The sequence below is a fragment of the Drosophila suzukii genome, chromosome 3 (assembly GCF_043229965.1).
Source record: "Drosophila suzukii chromosome 3, CBGP_Dsuzu_IsoJpt1.0, whole genome shotgun sequence".
NCBI lineage: Eukaryota > Metazoa > Arthropoda > Insecta > Diptera > Drosophilidae > Drosophila > Drosophila suzukii.
The window spans coordinates 48,344,562-48,365,807 of record NC_092082.1 but is presented as its reverse complement, the minus strand read 5'-3'; the positions used below and the strand labels follow the sequence as shown (position 1 = coordinate 48,365,807).

The window sequence follows — 21,246 nt, the reverse complement described above, 5'->3', positions numbered from 1 at the left end:
TCGTCGAAAAGTATGTAACAGGCAGAAGGAAGCGTTTCCGACCCCATAAAGTGTATATATTCTTGATCAGGGTCACTAGCCGAGTCGATCTAGCCATGTCCGTCTGTCTGTCTGTCTGGATGAACGCTGAGATGTCGGAAACTATAAGAGCTAGGCTATTGAGATTTGCCATGCAGATTCCTGAGCTTCTTACGCAGCGCAAGATTGTTTCAGGAATGTGCCACGCCCACTCTAACGCCCACAAGCCGTCCAAACCTGTGACGCCCACAATTTTCATGCTAGATAAAAAATGTTTGCTGAAATGTATTGGTCTCGTCAATACCCATCGATTGACCCTAACATTTTTCACGCCCACTCTAACGCTCATAACGCTTAAATCGGTTTACCGCCGGTAGGTGGCGCATTTTAATCTCGCTTTGCTGCTTGCATATCTCCATTTCCCTTTGGTGCCTTCAGCTGAGTAACGGGTATCTGGTAGTCGAGGTACTCGACTATAGCATTTTTCCTTGTTTAGTAATGATATATAATTTCAACAAATGCGTAAGAAGGGTATATTTCCCTATGAATATTTAGATTCCGATAGTAGACTAGAGGCAACTTCCCTACCACCAAGGGAAGCATTCTATAGTAATTTAACGGAAAGGGAATGCTCTCGGGAAGATTATGATCAAGCTCTTAAAGTTTGATCGCATTTCTCATGTTCCACTTTTAAAGATTATTTAGAATTGTATTTAAAAACTGATGTATTTCTTTTAACCAACATTTTTGAAAACTTCCGAAAAATTTGTATGCATTTGTATTTTACGACACTAGGGAGGCAATGTTGAAAACTACAAATATTCAACTTGAATTGCTGACAGATATAGGTATGTATAGATTTATTTAAAGTAGCATTCGAGGTGGTTTAGTTCAATGTTGTCATAGATATACAAAAGCAAATAACAAATATTTGTTAGATTATGATTCCTCGAAGGAGTCTGCGTTTTTATGTATGGTTGGGCAATGTCACAACCTTTACCATATAAAGATTGTAAGTGGATGTTAATTTTTGGAAGTGGACTTAATATATCCATACCGTTTACATGATCTTTATAATGATCTTCCATTTTGTCCGTCAAATTGTCTGTCCTCAAAAGAAGATAAGGTACAAAAAATAATTTCTGACCTGGGAAATAAGAAAAATTATGTAATACATTATCGGAATTTGCAACAATGTATACAGCATGGGTTGGTATTGAAAAAGATCCATAGAGGTGTTCAGTTTTTACAAAAGCCTTGGTTAAAGAATTAAATTGATCTAAATACTTTACATGGCAACATGCAAAAAATAAATTTGGAAAAGATTTTTTTAAATAAATGAATAATTCTGTTTACGTAAAAACAATGGAAGATCCCGAGCGCACAATGGAAGCTCCGGATAGCTTGAAGACTGGACGAAAAACACATTGTGACAAAACTTTAATTTCAAAATCCAATTTTCATATGTGCAACTAAGCCACATTAATTCTTTAAGAGTTCTATTGAAACGTTCAACTATTGATGCTTTTAGAGTACTGAAGGTTGAATAATGATTTATCCTATAAGTTTTCATTAATACCTTAAATTTCGAATTAAAGAATTCAGTGCCATCATCAGTTTGCAGGTTTTTTGGTGTTCCATGACCCTATTTAAGTATTCTCTCCATGGCTTGGGAAACATCATTTGCATTTTTTGATTTTAATGCCTCACCCCAAGCATATTTTAAAAATGTGTCTATAAAAGTCAACAAGTATCGGTAACCGTCATACAATTTTGAAAAGGCTCCCATTTCAACCAAATCTGCTTGCCACAGATCGTTTATACCCCTTGTAATCACTCGCCTTAGTTGAAAGTTTTTTCGAGATGGTCCGTGCAACTCATTTACGATTTCTCGCTTAATCATACTCTTCTAATAGGCTGTGGTTTTTTTCGGTAATGATATCGGGTTTGTTTGTCTGCTCTCTTATTATTCAATTCAATTTTACTTTATAAGCTTGAACCTTTTGTGAGTCGACGATTAACATTTTGAGTTATAATTATATAACAAATTAAATTATATAATCTTCTCCCAACTTTCCGAGGATCTCATCAGTATATTGTTTCATTGCTAGATCATTGTTGCCTAAAGGCTTAGATCCGTTTTTGATACGTTTATTTTGAGCATTTAGATTACCGTCCTCATCGATGAATAATTCCTTAGAAGAACTAACACGTCTTTTCAAATTTTCTGATCGTTCCTTATAAACAGAAAAATGTCCAAACTTGTCGACAGACATAATGTTTATAAATGTAAAACATATTTGTCCTTCCTATTTATACCCATTAAAATATAATTCTTTCTTCACGCAATTCCTCCAATATTGAAAAAATTTCGTTATGGTTGCTGGTGTTACCCGCTCCTTTTGATGCTACTAAAATTTCCAATCGTTCGACTAACTCATTTACATTATTCCTATATACATAGTTTGGATTTGATTTCTGAAGAGTCATGTAACCAAAACCTGTTTTTGAGCGAAGTGGAGTTGACGTTGTAGGACTGAAATCTTTGTCTATCAACTTCCTAATAATATGGCTATATTTGTATGCTCGTGTACCCTTGATTCTGTTATTAGGTTTAAAGCCTACTCTATGTATATTCGTTTCTAAAATAATTTTTTTTATACATTTTCAAGTCTTGATCATCATAGTTGTAACGAACTGATTTTTGTGGTCTGCTCGCTACGAGATTCGTGCGACTAGCTTAGTATATTGTGTGTTCGTCCCACCAAATTTATATTAACGTGACCGCTCAGTGAGAAAGCACAGAATTCTCGGGTTCGTAGTGGGCTTATTGCGGGTATATTGTTACAAATGTCTTGGTAGCTTGATTGGCCTTGCCTCGTCGCTTGTGGCCTTCGGTACTTCCGACGGTCCTGATCGATTCGACGACCTCTCGCCATGACGACTCGGTGATCCAGTCCTGTAGCTCCCTGAAGATCCTCGCAGCTCCCTGAAGATGCTCACTCGCTGCTCGCTCCTCACGCGTGACTTGGTAACTGCTGGTAACGACTCGGACTCGCGAAGGGGATCAGCCGTACGGGCTTAGGGAAGCGTCACCGTTCTCAGACTAGGGTGAACAGAAGCTGTGCTCTCCAGGATCTCTCCTTTCGACACACCGCCGCCTGTCCCTTGCTCTGTGCCGGATGGTCCCACTGGGGTTTCTGCTCAGCCCGCGCGGACAGTCAAGGCGGAACGCCAGGAAGCTGCCTCGCGCTTTACTTCGCCTCCACGCCTAGTGTAAACGAACGTTCCACCCTAGCCTCACCCTTTGGCTTCTGGTCCGGAACGTTTCCGCGTGGCTTTTGGTGCTCGGGGTTCGGGCACGCCGCTCCGGGACCTCGCAAGTCGAATCCGTAGGGCTCTTCTGGACAATTCCACTCGAGACCGTACCGATCGACCGCTCTCCCTTCTGGCTTGTTATATTTGGGGTAGGGGCACGCCGCTCCGGGACCTCGCAAGTCGAATCCGTAGGGCTCTCCTGGACAATTCCACTCGAGACCGTACCGATCGACCGCTCTCCCTTCTGGCTTGTTATGCTCTCTCCAGGCATAACGCCAGGACTTTGTGGATAGGGTTAATCGACCGCCTTGACCTAGCCGTGTGATGCCCTCTGGACCTCAGCTATCTGCGTCTCAATTCGGAGATTCCTGGTATCCCAATCCCGAACGTCTCGTAGGCTTCCAACGCGCTGCTTCTCCGCCGACTCGACTTGCTGTTGCTCCCTTGTAGATTATCTGGTTGTTTGGTTGTTCGCTTTGGTATCTGATTGATCTTGACGGTTTGACTCCTTGTGATCGACTGATCCAGCTGCCAGCGCTCTGCGGCCTTATATAGGGCCTCCAGGAACCGTTATTTCCCTTTTGCGCATGGCCCGCTGGATCTCTCCACTCCGTGTCCAAAGTCCGTGCTTTCTGGTTGACCCACTTGTCCTTCACGTACCGCTTCCGATCGATGCTCCGCCCACTGCTACCGTCCCGCTGATTCCCGTGATGCTTGTGGCACGCCTGTGTGCCGCTCCACTGCCGAGATGTGACACTTCTTCTCCCGGTCCAAAGTTCACGGGAGAGTCCAAAGTCCGGTGGAGTCCCGTTATCCGCTTTTGCACACGGCACTCTTGGCTTGCCCGCGAAGTCTCCATTATCTCTCGATCTCCATCCTTGGTCTCCAAACTCTCTCGTTCTCCATCCTTGGTCTCCAGCTCTCTCGTTCTCTATCCTTGGTCTCCACACTCTCTCGCTCTCCATCCTTGGTCTCCAAACTCTCTCGTTCTCCATCCACGTCTCCAAACTCTCTTCGCCGCGCCGTTGCTACGCGAATTCGCTGCGTCTCTGGTAAGCGGCCGGCCATCTGTTATTTAACTCTTCACATAGTTTTCAGGCGTACTAAGAAAAATTAGAGAGTACAGACCAGGAGTCAGATCACAACTCATTCCATTAGAAAATGTTTTTTTATTATCTTTAATTTTTAATTCTTTATCTTCCAATGTTAATGAATTGTTTGCACTTTTTTTGGGTCCATAACCTTTATCCAACACATTTCCTCTGGTAAAATTACTGATATTTAAATCATAGATATAACCAGCGTTATTATCTTCTAACTCTGCATCCACACCCATATCGGTCTCTCCTGTGTACATTGGTTAAGGTGTTGTCCCTTCTTCTTCATTCTTTTCCGTCTCCTTTTTCTCATCTTCTATATCTTCCTCTATATTCGTCTGTGAAAAGAATTGATTATAGGAATCACTATCATCGAAAGACCTTGGTGGAGTTATGTTTCGATTAGACTGCAGATCTTTCTCATTAGTTGTAAAGTAGAAATCGACAAGATCTCTCTCATCATCATCGTGTTTTTTTAATTTGCTTCGTTTCACGCTTTACTTTTATACCATCTTTTACATTAGAAATCTTTTGTTTTTTATTTTCCTTAACAAGTTCATGTAAGTAGTAGTAAGTAGGTTTAAAAGTTTCCTCCAATTGTAAATTCGTATGATTTTTGACTTGTGACTTGTGATTTGAGATCATCGAATTTTCCCTTCAAAGCAAATCTAGCTTTGGTTAACTGTGACAAAATGTTCATTGTAGTATATTTTTTAAACTTTATACGTGAAAGACTTAAAATTTCCGAAAATCATGTAGTCACTCCTCAGTTACTAAACAAATACTGTTTAGGGAACGCCAAAATCTGTAATATTTATATACCAATAAATAAAGATTCGATACATTTTCTTCATTATATTTAAAAAAGTGTATTTATTGTTATATTCTTAAAATCTCAATCTTTTTAATGATTACTGACTTATTTCTAAATACAAATTGTCATTACTTTTAAAAAAAATTATTTATTACGTTGAGGTTTTTGGACTTGGTACAGTTGTTCCACGTTGTATTTAGCTGTATTTTAATGTTTACTACCTGTTTAGTAGTTGTTCAGTACTTGTTTCGTAGTTGCTTACTACTTGTTTTAGCTGGTTAATAGCTGTTATTAGAGGGATGTTATCTGTTTAGTAGCTGTTAACTAGTTGTTTGCTAGTTGTTATAAGCTGGTCACCAGCTGTTTTGAGCTGTTGTGAGCAGTTATAGTTTTTTTTGTTAAGAATGATCCAAAGTTCTTGTCCTCTAGATTACGTTCGATGTGAAGTAAAAACTTAGACTGTGAATTTGAACGCGTGCAAGTCCACTTTTATACATTGATTTTTTCCGATTAAATAGCAAGGATAACGAAATGGATAACGGAAGATACAGAAAACGATTTGATCAATTTATTATGATTTAAGGAGTAATTTCAATATAAAGCTTGGTTAGATACTTACAATCCCACAGTTTATCAAAAGATTTCAATATGTCTGGATCACTTGCATTATCCTTGAATGGAAATAGTTCCATCATAAATACTTATTTTTTTCCACCTATCCAATTGAATGGTCGATATGAGTGCGCTCTTATCGATTTTAATATGTATAATTCGATTCCAAATATTGATGTAAAAATAACCTCTTCCACATCGGTGACAAGGTTATTACAATTCCAACTGGATCATATGAATTGAATCATATCACCGATTTCATTTACAGTAAACTAAAAGACTATAACCTTGAAAATACATTTAAAATTCAAAGTAATATTAATACATTTCAAGTTGAAATAACTACCATGCGAGAGTCAGTTTACTTTAATAAGAAAAGATCGGTTGGACAACTGTTTGGTTTCCATCAAAAAGTACTAGAACCACATCCTACAAAAACCTATCGATCAGATCAGACCGTGAACATATTAAAAATGAATACAATTCGTTTGGAATGTAACATAATCAGCGGTTCATACTTTACATGAGTTTGGCATTAATGTTCCCCCTGGGTATAAAATGACAGTGACACCACGTAACCTAATTTATTTACCAATCAACTGTGACGAAATAAGCACACTATCTATACACATAGTTGATCAAAACGGTGATTTGGTGAATCGACGTGGTGAAAACGTATAGATTCGCACTCACATTCATTAACAAAAGACCTAACTTAAGTCCTCAGTCAGACATACTAATTGTAAAGCTACAGAATGAGGATAAACAGAAAAAAGAAGCTCACTTACTTTGAAAAATAAACTATTTTTAAAGTCGTCAGGCTTGAAGCTTCGAGTATAATATAAAAGGTGGAAAGGAAAACAATGAACGAAATTTTAAATGTTCGAGAAAAGGTTTACTCAGTTGGGAGTATTTCGAAGAAAGAGCCAAACGATGAAATTCGAATTACTATTCAAAATCGAGACTTGTACGTGCTTCCTCACAAAAGTTACCTTAATTTTCAAGGATTTATAAGAAAAAATTCACCGAATGGACATAAAACTGAAAATGTTACCATTTTTAAAAAAAAAATTGTATGGCTTACTTTTTGGATGAAATTAAGTACGAAATAAATGGATGTGAGATTGATAAAACACGATTTGTCGGTATGACTACAACCCTAAAAAATAATATATCTCTGGATAATCTTCAAAGTCAAAATCTATTAAATTCCGGATGGAGCAGTGGGGACGAAATTTCTACGGGACCCCACTTTAACTTTTCTGTACCGTTAAAAAATGAATTGGGATTTGCTGAGGATTATAAACAAGTTTTGTTAAATTGTAAACACGAACTAGTGTTGATGCTAACTAAGAATCTTGGTGATGTGTTTGAACAAACCAGAAATGAACAAACGTTTAAGTTGGAAATGACGAATATAACCTGGAAAATTGCCCATGTAACTCCGAGCGATTTTGCAAAAATTAAGATGTACGATTTTATTAAAAGTGGTGTAAACCTACCAATCGCATTTCGGAGTTGAGATTCATATGTTAACCCCAAATTGGGGTATGGAAGTCAACACAGCTGGAATGTGAAATTGTCGGCTAACCGCGAAAAACCAAGATTTGCCATAATTGGATTTACACTAAATGGAGAACTTATCACAAATTCTGAGTCACATCCATATGATAATCTGAATGTTGATTTTAGTAAGAATCAGTATGCTCACCTATATGAAATGTATACAAGATTTCAATCTAGTTACTATAATCGTGAATCACAACCATTTTAGACCCCAAATGAATTTAAATTTAAGGCCCCTTTTATTGTGGTTGATCTTTCAAAACGAATCAGTGAAAACTGGTCCTATTGATGTGAGAATTTCAATAGGACTGAAGATAACAAGTCATGAAAATACCCAAGCTTACTGTCTCCTCCTTTATAATATAATTGTATAAAATTAAAACTTGTTTAGCTAAATTCAGTTTCTTTTTAACAACGAGGCGCCTAAATAAGTCAACAATAATTAATTATTCGTATAAAAGCGTTTGTAAATTTCCATAATTGAGCATATTCATATGTATAAATTTTAGACATCCATCGTTAGTTCACAACAGTAATACTAGTGGGCTCCTCAAGTGAAGCCGGATATGATTCGTTTAAGTACCTTTGACAAAGAAAAATTAACCTATAAGGCTTAAGACTAAGTGCATCGTGGGAAAAGCGTATTACATACTCGGATATAATAATAAGCTGATGACACCAACTTGTCCAACTAACACAAGAGTGTTGGGCAGATCACATTCACAAGAACCTACAACATAAAAAGCGAAATTCATAGAAGCAGTGTGTTTCCAGAGCGAAGTGTTAGACATTGATACGGAAATCGGAGTGATCCCCGCTGCTGCTGCGGCGACGTCTGCCGGACATTGTTGAGCCTCATCTTCAGCGGCAAAAAGTCAAATTTCTTGAGGCGTGGCAACGAGGAAAACTTCTTAATGGCGCCTCCCGCGGGCTGCAGCTCGTTGGTTGTGGCCACGGACTGCATCATGGGCTTCGGTGGGGTTTCTACTGTCCTGGGTTTGCTCGGCGAATGACCGATTTTGGCCAGCGTGGCGTACTTCTGCAGGAGACGAGTGGCCTGCTCCGCCGCCTGAAAGTGATCCTCGCACTTCTTCTCCATCTTAGACTGGGCAGCCACCGTCGCTTTTGCCTGTCCAGAATCGTCGGCCACTTGTCCGTCGTCGAACTTGAAGTCGATGTTCTTCAGCATGGTGAGGTGCAGGAGCTCATCATCCACGCCTTCAATATTATTATTGTTGTTGTTTTGGTGGGTGTGGTTACTATTTGTGCTATTTGGGCGTTTCACTGGATTGGTGACGGCATAAACGCTTTCTGAGATTTTGTAGGCAAGAGTCCACCGTTTAGTTGAATATAACCCATTAAACGGACTAGTACAACGAGTTGTTTAACATTAGAAAAATGTTGAAAGATACTGTTTCGATTGATGTTCAAGGTTTCTTTGATAATAATAATAATTTTATTCTAAAGGAAATTGGAATTGTATTCCAAAAAGATCCATCCTTGAATAAAAGTTTTTTAAAAGAACCACCATATGATTTTACTTTGCTAAATACAAAATCTCGAAAGACTGCAATTTGGTTAACCAATACACAGCACCTAATTTTTTGGAACGACGCACACTGGGCCAGCCGATCCGATTTTTGGCCAAAAATACGTTTTTTTTTTTAAGAAAATGACAAGACCGAGTATGGAGTCCTTTTTATTATACATTAAACTAATTTATGCCAAAGTTTCAAAGAATTCGGGCAAGTAGTTTTTTTTACCGTATTTTTAAAGTTAAAAATTCATCAAATATTGATGGAAATGAAAAAAAATCTAGAAGTCAAAGATGCTGATGTAGCTGTTCGACTTCTTCACAGAACTTTTAGAAGTCATTATTTTCAACAAGTAAAAAATTATAAATAGCTCTTCTGACTTACTTGTTTCCTAAAAGAAACTTTTTCGTTGATTTTTACTGCTTTTTTTAGCAAATGAGTACTTTGCTTTTCGAGTGCTTTTGAGTGCCATCCCCGAATGAAGTCATTACATCAAAAATAAATTCTTTAATTAATTTACTAAAATCGCTCATCGCCGACTCGATGCGGTTTTGCCTTAGTTTTCAGTAATTTTAGTTTTAGTTGATGGCTTAATTTGAAGTCGAACCATTTTGAGGACTTATGTATGCCCAAAGGTATGCTGCATTTCTTGTACTTTCTTCGGAGAAGAACTAAAATATATTATAAAAATATAAATGTAGCTTACATAAATACGTAGTCGAAGGCCTCGTAGCTAGCACTACCCCCTATGTTAGTATTAGTTTTTTAAACTTTACTATGATCTCAAATTAATAAATAAATAAATAAATAGCATACTTTTGTGATGACTTCAGAAAATGTCAAATTAACATTAAACGAATTAAAAAACAATATTTTTCAAACAATTTTTTTCTAATAATTTGATTATAAGAATCTAAACAGATAGCAAGAAGAAAAAAATAGAAAATTTTGTTAGGTCGATTATTAAATAAACGTTCAAGTGGGAGCCTCCGAAAGTAGCAATTTTTAACGGTTCATAAATCTCAAACGACATCATATTTTATAGTGGTGTTAATTTTTTTTAATTTGTTTTCTCTCATACTTAATCGTGTATGAAAATGGATTGAGTGCGTCTTCTAGTTATTTTTTAAAAAATAAAAAACCGAAAAGTATGTAAAATTTTCCGATTTTGGTTTGGATTATCTAAACCATATAAAATTCCAATAAATTTTATTCCAATAATTTTTTCGTTGAAAAGTTCAATCTTTTAAGAGATAAATGCAAAAAACTGCATCCTTCTAACTATCCCAGGAAAGAAATTACAGATTTTTGGCCAAAAAATGAACTTTCTGGCCCACAGTGCGACGGAGAAAACAGTTTTCCACAAACTTCAAAGTATCTTAGGACAGTTACAAGCGGAAAAAAAATTATTTGTAAAGGTGTGGAAAAGAAACGATTTCTACAGAAGATTTTTGGGAGTCGTCAGCTCATTAATATCGAGGAAATGGGCTGCCCGTCATTAAACAGGTTTAAAAGAAACCGGTTTCCCTATTGTGAAACACACCTTAAGGGCGCGGTTTGTGCTCTAAACAATGCATACATAGTTTTGACATTTTTTAAAAGTAGATCCAAAACAATAAAATAATTGTTATACATAATTTTAAAGTTGAGCCTAGATGTGTAAGGACCTACAAGAAAATAAAATTAACAAAATGAAATTTCATGAGGAAATTTACCAATTTATTGAAAAATTTAAGGGACAGATAATTGGTCAGCATTATCAATACCTTCTTAACACAAAAATTATGTTCATAAATAGAGGTCGACATGATCTCAAAACTACGAATTATGGTGAACACTTTACAATTTGTAATCCAGAAATGATGTCGGAAACGTGCGCCGGCTTCTTCTATGAAAATCGCCGGAATCAAAGCAGAAAACTAATTTCTATATATAATAAAAATGTTCGCAATACCAAAATAAATGAATAAATGTATTATTATGCTACAAAATAAACTTCTGACTTTTTATTTCGAGTTAAAATTACAGGTACGGAGAATGAAAATTATTTCCTTGACTGAGATATGTTGGCTTCTTGCGAGTTGTTGCGCGGTCGTGATTTCAACCCCTATTGTGGGAACGTACTAGAGCTAGCATGATCTTGTCAATGAGCGTGAGCCTTCTGGGTTGTACATGTGTCCCTTTTTATTGCGGTCAGGTAATTGACAGGTGCGCACGTTCGGGTAGCTCTTGCTTGAATCCCTTTCATGACATGTGTATGACCCATTTGTGGAAAGGAGAGAATCTTATACAATTTACAAGTTAATCGTTCTGGGGCGGAAACAAAAAGGTGTATTTGAAAATATTCCACATATGAGAATCATTAACTTGTAAGATTTATTTTATTGGGGTTCTTTTGATTTCTAAATTAGTTTTCCAATCATAGGAAACATTATTCCCCAACATGATCGGACATGTTCCTCTAAGATAACCATCTTTGAATACTTTGGGTGTGCGACCTTTCACACGTCCACAGCAACACCTGTGATGATGAGGCAAAAGGGTACGTGATCACACCTTTCCCCAACATGATCGGATATGTTCCTCTAAGATAACAACGTTTGGATACTATGGTAGTGCGACCTTTCTCCCGTGCACCTTTCTCACCTGATTATTAATTGCACATAATGAGGAGAAGGATACATGATCAATATTGTCACATGGGGATGTGGGGGCGATGGGGTCAATAGAGTATACTTCTTATGGACATGATCTTGACATTTTTATGACTTAAAAGCCCATAAAAATTAGTTAACTTATTGAATTATGCTAATTGTCCCAGAGCCCCCATATGTTAATGAGGTGGGGAGGGGGGGGGGCGGGGCCATTAATATGCTAATTGTCCCAGAAAACGTCTTTCCCAACTACTGAACATATTGAAAAACTAGTTATACCCGTTACTCGTAGAGTACACTAGATTCGTCGCAAAGTATGTATCAGGCAGAAGGGAGCGTTTCCGAACCCATAAAGTGTATATGTTCTTGATCAGGGATACTAGCCGAGTCGATCTAGCCATGTCCGTCTGTCCATCTGTCCGGATGAACGCTGAGATCTCGAGAACTATAAGAGCTAGGCTATTGAGACTTGGCATGCGGATTCCTGAGCTTCTTACGCAGCGCAAGTTCGTTTCAGCAGAATGCCACGCCCACAAACCGCCCATAACTGTGGCTTCTACCATTTTGATGCTAGAATAAAAATTTTTTCCTGAAATGTATTGTTCCCGTCAATAACTATCGATTGACCCAAAAAAAATGTTTGCGACGGCCACTTTAACGCCCACAAATCGCCCAAACCTGTGACGCCCACAATTTTCATGCTAGATACAAAATTTTAACTAAAATGAATTGGTCTTGTCAATACCTATCGATTGATTAAAAAAAAATTTCCCACGCCCTCTCTAACGCCCATAACGCTTAAATCTGTCTACTTGTTCACTTGAATCTCGCTTTGCTGCTTGCATGTCTCCATTTTCCTTTGGTCCCTTTAGCTGAGTTACGGGTATCTGATAGTAGAGGTACTCGACTATAGCGTTCTTCCTTGTTATACCCGTTACTCGTAGAGTAAAAGGGTATAATAGATTCGTCGAAAAGTATGTAACAGACAGAAGGAAGCGTTTCCAACCCCATAAAGTATATATATTTTTGATCGGGATCACTAGCCGACTCGATCCAGCCATGTCTGTCTGTCCGTCTGTCCGTCCATCCGGATGATCGCTAAGATCTCGGAAACTATAAGAGCTAGGCTATTGGGATTTGGCATGCAGATTCCTGAGTTTCTTACGCAGCGCAAGTCCACAAACCGCCTAAAACTGTGGCTCCTACAGTTAAAGTTTGCTAAGCCCACCTTAACGCCCACAAACCGCCCACAAACTTCAAAAAATCGTATATATGAACGCGAATATTCCGATTTTGATTCCGTAGCCTTGTACGCAGTGCAAGTTTGTTACGCAAAGATGCCAAGCCCACTTTAACGCCCACAAACCGACCAAATCTGTGGTGCCCATAATTTTTATGCTATATACAAAATTGTAACTAAAATGTATTAGTCTTGTTAATACCTATCGATTGATCCAAAAAAAGTTTGCCACACCCACTCTAACGCCCACAAACCGCCTAAGCCTGTGTCGCCCACAATTTTCATGCTAGAAAAAAATGTTAATTGAAATGTATTAGTCTCGTCAATACCTATTGATTGACCCCACTACGCCCACTCTAACGACCATAACGCCTAAATCTGTCTACCGCCCACATAACCACATGTTGAAGTCGCGGGTAGGTGGCGCATTTCAATCTCGCTTTACTGCTTGCGTATCTCCATTTTCCTTTGGTCCCTTCAGCTGAGTAACGGGTATCTGGTAGTCGAGGTACTCGACTATAGCGTTTTTCCTTGTTTAGTAATGATATATAATTTCAACAAATGCGTAAGAAGGGTATATTTCCCTATGAATATTTAGATTCCGATAGTAGACTAGAGGAAATTTCCCTCCCACCAAGGGAAGCATTCTATAGTAATTTAACGGAAAGAGAATGCTCTCAGGATGATTATGATCACGCTCTTAAAGTTTGGTCCCATTTCTCATGTTCCACTCTTAAAGATTATTTAGAATTATATTTGAAAACTGATGTATTCCCTTTAACTGACATTTTCGAAAACTTCCGAAAAATTTGTATGCAAATTTATTCACTTGACCCAGCTCAGTGTTGACACCAGGTCTATCTTGGGAGGCAATGTTGAAAACTACAAATATTCAACTTGAATTGCTGACAGATATAGATATGTATAGATATACTCAAAGTAGCATTCGAGGTAATTTAGTTCAATGTTGTCATAGATATACAAAAGCAAATATCAAATATTTGCCAGATTATGATTCCTCGAAGGAGTCTTCATTTTTAATGTATGTGGATGCGAATAACTTGTATGGTTGGGCAATGTCACAACTTTTACCATATAACAACTTTAAGTGGATGTCTACCACAGACATAGACAATTTTTATATTCATAATACTCCATTTGATTTTTTTTTTTTTTTTTTTAGTATAACAAATTTATTTATTTAACGTTGATCAGCCAACTTAATGGCTATAAAACATTGTCTACGAAGAGGAAAAATTAACATGGAAACCTAACAGAAAAGGAGATTAACAATATTTACAATAATTGAACAAATTCATTGCTTTAGGACTCGAGAGACCTGACGTCCTCTTGTCCAGAGATCACCGGGGTGCCTTCGCTTTAGTCTTCTTCTCGTTGAGATTCGGTTTGCCAGGGATGCTGCTAGGTGGTTCGTGTGGGCTTGTAGACGGTCGTTGTAACGGCTTGAGTGCATGTTAATCTGCTCTCGCACCGAGGGGATGTGAAGGTAGCAAGCCAGGACATCGTTCCTTACGTACCAAGGCGCATCCGAAATAGTACGTAGCGCCCGGTTTTGAATTCTTTGGACCCTCTTGACATTTGAGTCTGAAGCGGTACCCCATATTTTTATGCAATACGTGAATGAAGGAACCACTATTGACCTGTACAGCAACATCTTGTTGCTAAGGCTGAGCTCACTTTTACCTTTAAGCATCCAATTTAGTTTCCGCAGTTTGGAGCGACATGTTGCTGTAATTTTGGTTATGTGCTGCCTCCACGTAAGACGTTTGACCAAAATCAAGCCCAAGTACTGAGCCTGGGCTGATTGCGGTATGAGTGTGTCATGTAATTTCACTCTGGGGAGAATTTTACTTCTAAGAGAGAAGTTGCAGTGCTGAGACTTATTTCCGTTTATCGAGATGTTCCATCGATTCGTCCATTCGACGTACAAATCCAAAAAGTTTTGTGTGATTTGGGTTGCTTCAATTCGACACGTGGAGTTGGCAATAAAGGCTGTGTCAACAGCATATGTAGCCAAGAGGGTACCCAGTTCCCTAGGGTATGGCAGGTCAGCGGTATACAGAGTGTATAGTACCGGACCAAGAACGCTACCCTGAGGTACGCCAGCTCGAATGCATCTGATGGACGATCTTTCGCCTCTCACATCTACCATAAAATTTCGTTCTAAGAGATACGATTTTAGGAGAAGATATTGGGCAGTAGGCAGGAGAGTTTTCAACTTATACAGCAAGCCATCGTGCCAAACGCGGTCAAAAGCTTCTTTGACGTCAAGAAAGACTGCTGAGCTGTACTGCTTGTTCTCGAACGCTCCAAGGATGTGCTGCGTTACCCGATGTGCTTGCTCTGGGGTTCCATGGTGACTTCTAAAGCCGAACTGGTCTGGAATGGCGTCCTGCACACTTCTTACTGCCATCATTCTTCTAAGGAATATTCTTTCGAATATTTTAGAGAAGGTGGGCAGTAGACTTATTGGTCGGTAGGGTGCAACAAGGTTTTCCGGTTTTCCTGGCTTGGGTATCATCGATATCACAGCACACTTCCACTGTGTGGGAAAATGGTGGATACGTAGCATGGAGTTGAAAAGAAGAACTAGGAAAAGTATACCCTTCCTAGGTAAAGCCTTGGCAATTCTGCTGTCGATCCCGTCGAAACCGGGAGCCTTACTGCGTTGCAGCTTGCGAATTTGAAGGCAAACCTCTTCCGGACTCACGTGTGGGATAGGTTCAATCGCCGAGGAGGGGGCATTTAGGAATGCTAGGGTATTATCCACGTCTTCAGGCTTAGCAAGATTGAATGGCTGAAAGCGCCCTTCCAATTCCTCAGCAAAGGCCATCAAAATTTCGCTGTCTGATCTGCACCACGTGTTGTCGGCACGCTTTATTGGAATTCGGGGAGGGGGCTGTCGCTTAATATTCCTTGTTGCCTCCAGAGATTGAAACCATACGGCTTTGTGGGATCAGCATTGCGGAGCATATCAGCAAAGTATTCACTCTTCGTTCTCAGCAAAAGTTTCTTAAGATCGTCCTCAGCACGACGATACTCTCTTTTGTCAGCAGGGTCTCGAGAACGCATAAATCTGCGGCGCAACGTCCTTTTAAGCCTCACCAAATCCAGGACCTCAGGTTTTAAAAGGGCATGAGGTGGATCAGATGGGCTGTTTGGTCTTTGGCCGCAGGTTGATGATTCGGCAGCGATGTGAATATTTCGCACAAACACTTCAGTTGCATCGTCAATGTCATCAGGAGTGTTCAGCTGCATGTTAATGTTCACTAAGCCGTTAATCGCTTCCTGAAACTGTGGAATATTTGCATTCAGGGGCAGGACGAACGTCTTGCGGGAAAGCTTACAAGCGGAAACTCTGTAGTGTATTATTAGTGGGATGTGATCCGAACTTAGCTCAACAATGATGAGATGAGATGCTTAGTAAATCAGAACGAATTCCTTTGTAAATGGCAAAGTCTATGGCTGATGGCATGCGTTGGCTGTACGGGTAATGTGTAGGCCCTCCGGTAGCAAGAACCTGCATATGAGATGCAAGTACAGTATCCGCTAGAGTTCTGCCCCGAATTGTGGAGTGATCCCCAGAGACGATGATGCGCATTCCAGTCCCCTGCAATTATAAAATTTTGCCCAAGCTCACTAAGAAGCTCTTCGTAGTGGTTAGCTGTAAGAGGCGAACTCGGAGGACAATATATAGATGCAATGACGATTTCCCCTTGGTCAGTCCTGACTTTGATCGCAACGCACTGAGCCGTTTGGTGTTTTATACATAAAAATTGGTAGTATTTAAGGCACGATTTGATGATAATTGCGGATCCTCCGCGATGGCGATCAGCAGGATGGTTTGAAGGATGTACGTCATATCCCCTTAGCTGGTAGTATGATCTAGAGCAGAAATGAGTTTCGCTGACCAACATAACGTCGATATGATGTTGTTTTACAAAAAGCTCCATCTCGAGTGACTTGTTGGCCAAGCCGTCGGCGTTCCACACACCGATTTTGAGTCCAATTTGACTCATGGTCGGGCTGTAAAGGCAGAGTGAAGACCAGCGGCTGCTTGAGCAGATCCTGGCGCTATTTGTGGTAAAAGGTTGGTGATAAGGGCCATCATTGACATCATCATCTGAAGCATTTTGTCAAACCGAGCAACAAGGTCAGAAAGTTGTTCTTCAGATCGTAGATACATTTTTTCTTGTCGTTTCCATTGCTGATCGTTTTGGAATTGCTCGTGATTTCGTTGATGTTGTTGCTGGAAGGACTGCTGCTGCTGATGGCGGGTCTCTGGGTATTGTTGTTGGTCTGTCGTCTGTATGGTTTGTGTCCGTAACCGAGGGAGGTCATTTGGTTTATGTTGCTGGTTAGGTCTCCTATTGCTGGTTCCCAGTGGAGGAAATTGGTTCTGGTGCAGGTTCGCAGGCTGCTGCAACTTGGATCGGCCACCCTGTTGGTTTTGGTGACGAGAATGACCATTGGTGACATTTGCGTACGACAGAGCTCCCACGACATCCGATCGAACAGTAGTCCTTTTGGTAGAGGTTTTTTGGGAAAGAGCGTTACCCTGGGATGAAAGATTTTTTCGGCGTCTTACTGTCTGCTGGTAGGCAACACAGCCCTTGTAGTTTGCTGTGTGATTTTCACCACAATTAACACATTTAACAGGATGAATATCACGTTCGCAGGCCTCTATGGAATGTTTCTGACCACATCTCACACAGTTATGATCCAGAAAGCAGTTGTTTTTTGTATGGTGGAAGTCCTGGCAACGATGGCATTGTGCGACATTATCCTTTTTGTACGGTAATTCCACTTGAACACGCTGGCGACATAGAGTCTTAACTTCGTGGATTTCTTTGTTGGTTGGAGATGGCTCTAGTTCAACAAACACTAGGTTGACGAACTTTGATTTGTCGAAACGACTTTTTGGTCCATTGATGAAGCGAACATTATGGCCAAGCAAAGTAAGGCTTTCTTTGATGTGTTCGTCCGGAGTGGAGTGATGAACACCTCGAATAACCACGCGATAAGATCTGTCCTCCCTTTTTGCAATCAAATATTTACTGATTGCTCTATACGCGTCTGAATCTGCAGAAAGGATCGAAACAGAATTGTTGGAATGACATTTTACTGAGTATTTAGACGGGTGTACGATTTTATCTATGGATCGAATAAGCCCGTTCAGATTCTCGCAATTATTGATTACAATCGGCGGTGGCTTGTGATTGGGTGGGTGTTTGTTAGTAGCATTGTCGATATTGTTGTTGTTGGATTGACTTCTGTTGCGTTCGACGTTGTTGTTGTTACCGGAGCTGCCGTGGCTTACGCCTGTGCTGGTACTGGCCTGATCAGGGTTGTTAACCAACTGGCTGACTGTTTGGTAAGCTTGTAAATATTCTTCGGTTCTGTCCATGTCCGAAAGCTCAGCAAATCGGTTGGCGGACTCAGTGGTTTTGGGACTAGTGGAATTTCTCTGCACTTTATTAGCAGAATTGGGAGACCTGGACTCTGGACGGCGTTTGTTGTTCCTTGGGGTCCACCAGTCTTCATCGTCGCCAGCTATGGCTTCTAGCTCGGGTTCAATGTCATTAGATGATAAAGGCTGGACGTTGATGGAACTGGCTTTATAAATGCTGCAAAATTTTTGTATCGAGGAATTAAGAGCATTAGTCATAGTCTGTTGCACCTTAACCACCTTTGAATGGATGTCGAGATCGGATTCGGAGTCCGACATTGTAGGCATATTGGAAGCTGTGCACTGCTTTGTACTGCTTTACCGACTTCCAGTAGACAAACCCACTTAGAGTAGGTTCCACGAAAGCAGTCGTAGCCTAGGGGGCAAGGTGAGCACCTTGCAGCCGGGAAGCACCGGGTTCAGTACGGGGAGCGGATGCCTGTATTTTTTAAATTTTAGTTTATTGAGTTTATGAATAATTTGAATTCGAATTTGAATTCGAAGTAGCGGTGATTTGCCAGATCAACAAATTGCAACTGTTGCCTTAAGGTCTCTGTTTCACTTGTTTTCGCGATTCACCAGAGCTAACGGAGAGTCTGAGCACTGTCACTGCAGCTTTAGCTGCCTGATTTACAAAAACAAATTGATTTGCCACGAAGGTGGACTTGTCCATAGAATCCTCACAAAGAACTTCGCAGCAATGCAAAAACGCGTCTGCACTCCACGAAAGCATGATCGAGACTGACTCCATTTGATAGCAAATATGGTTATTCTTTGGAAGTGGACTTAATATATCTGTACCGTTTACGTGATCTTCATAATGATCTTCCATTTTGTCCGTCAAATTGTCTGGTCTCAAAAGAGGACAAGGTATACAAATTAATTGCTGACCTGGGAAATATGAAAAATTATGTAATACAATATCGGAATTTGCAACAATGTATACAGAATGGGGTAGTACTGAAAAGAACCATAGTTCAGTTCTTACAAAAATCTTGGTTAATAAATTACATTGATCTAAATAATTAACATAGGCAAATTGCAAAAAAATAAATTTGAAAAAGATTTTTTTAAACTAATGAATAGTTCTGTATACCGAAAAACAATGGAAGATCCCGAGCGCAGGGTCAATATTAAGCTTGTTAGTACATGGGAAGCTCTGGATAGCACCAAGGCTGGACGAGAAGCACATTGTGCCAAAACTTTAATTTCAAAATCCAATTTTCATATTGCAACTAAAATTAATGATAATTTCTATGCAACTCAAATGAAATGATTGTTCGTTCTATTTAATAAGCCAATGTATTTAAGATTTACAGTATTAGACTTATTGAAATGGAAAATGTATGATTTTCACTATCAATATAAGAAACCAAAGTTTCTGAAAAACTTACTCTTAAATTAGATGGATACTGATTAATTTATCTATACAATAAAAACTGAAGATTTTTATTAGGATATTTGTAATGATCTTGAAGCAAAATTTAATACATCGGACTATCAGATGAAAGATCTAATCTGTATAACTTTAAAAGAGTTAACAAAAAAGATTTATGGTTTTTCAAAAATGAGATTCACGCTTAACGCTTAACTCATGACAAAAAAATGTTTGCCACGCCCACTTTAACGCCCACAAATCGCCCAAACCTGTGACGCCCACAATTTTCATGCTAGATACAAAATTTTAACTAAAATGAATTGGTCTTGTCAATACCTATCGATTGATAACAAAAAAATTCCACACGCCCATAACACCTAAATCTGTCTACCGCCGGTAGGTTGCGCATTTGAATCTCGCTTTGCTGCTTGCATATCTCCATTTCCCTTTAGCTGAGTAACGGGTATCTGATAGTCGAGGTAATCGACTATAGCGTTTTTCCTTGTATAATGTGCTTTAATTCACGCTTTACATTTAACATATCTTCTACATTAGAAATCGTTTGTTTTTTATTTTCCTTAACAAGTTCATGTAAGAGTTCAATAATGGGTTTAAAAGTTTCCTTCAATTGTAAATTCGTATGATTTTTGACTTGATTGAGATCATAGAATTTTAGCTTTAAAGCAAATCTAGCTTTGGTTAACTGAGACAAAATATTCATTGTAGTATATTTTACAAACTTTATAGGTGAAAGATTTAAAACTTCCTAAATTCATGTAGTCACTCCTCAGTTACTATTTAACTCTATCGTAAATGTATTGTATTCTATTCCCCAAGTATTTCACAACCTCTCTCGGTAACTGTAGATTTCCAAAACTATTAAAATAATGTATATTATTTTTATTTTTATTACATGTGTGTTAAGGCCCATTGTCCTGCGAATCTGGACCCCAGCACCGCTTTCTAAGTGCACTACTCTCTCGCTCTCCCGGTCTGTTCCCATCTCCCCACCATGAAGTCACCACTGCGCACTGGAGCGCTTAACTTACGTAGGCTTAAGTCAGTACAAATTTGTTACTTAAGTGGAATTAATCGCGGTCGTTTCCCCGACTCATGTTTACGAGATCTAATTTTCGTGTGTGTAGCTTCTTTCTTTTCTCGGAATATTTCGCGTTTCGAGTAATTTCTTCCACACAGCCCGCCAGCGCAACTCAATGCAACTGTCCTCTAGCGTCACCCCAGCGACCGCAAGTCACTCCCCGCAGCCCCCCTGCGTACATTTTGATCCATTCGAAACCATCTTAAACCAAGATAAGTAAAGCTTTTCATCGTATTAATTGCCGATCTGCAGTCAGCCACTCGAAAATATAATTCGCTTGACTTTCTGTACGATTTGTCCAAAATCCAAGTCAGATTAAAGCGGACAACGACAGTTATTAAAATACTTCGCCACTTTTTCTTCGTTTTTCCTTTGCTAAGTGCGGCCATATTGCCGATTTTTTGCAACTCTTTTTTTTTGCTTAGGTGTAAAAATGCAGAAAACG

General features: G+C 39.3%; 1 long non-coding RNA gene across 1 annotated transcript in view; it reads left to right on the top strand.

Moving 5' to 3' along the window:
• LOC136117561 (uncharacterized) overlaps positions 1 to 20,958 on the top strand; it is a 44,185-nt gene extending 23,227 nt beyond the window's left edge. Inside the window, exon 4 of the long non-coding RNA XR_010655107.2 lies at positions 20,628 to 20,958. This is a non-coding gene — a long non-coding RNA (uncharacterized lncRNA). The remainder of the gene's footprint in view (positions 1 to 20,627) is intronic.
• The last annotated feature ends 288 nt before the right edge of the window (positions 20,959 to 21,246 follow it).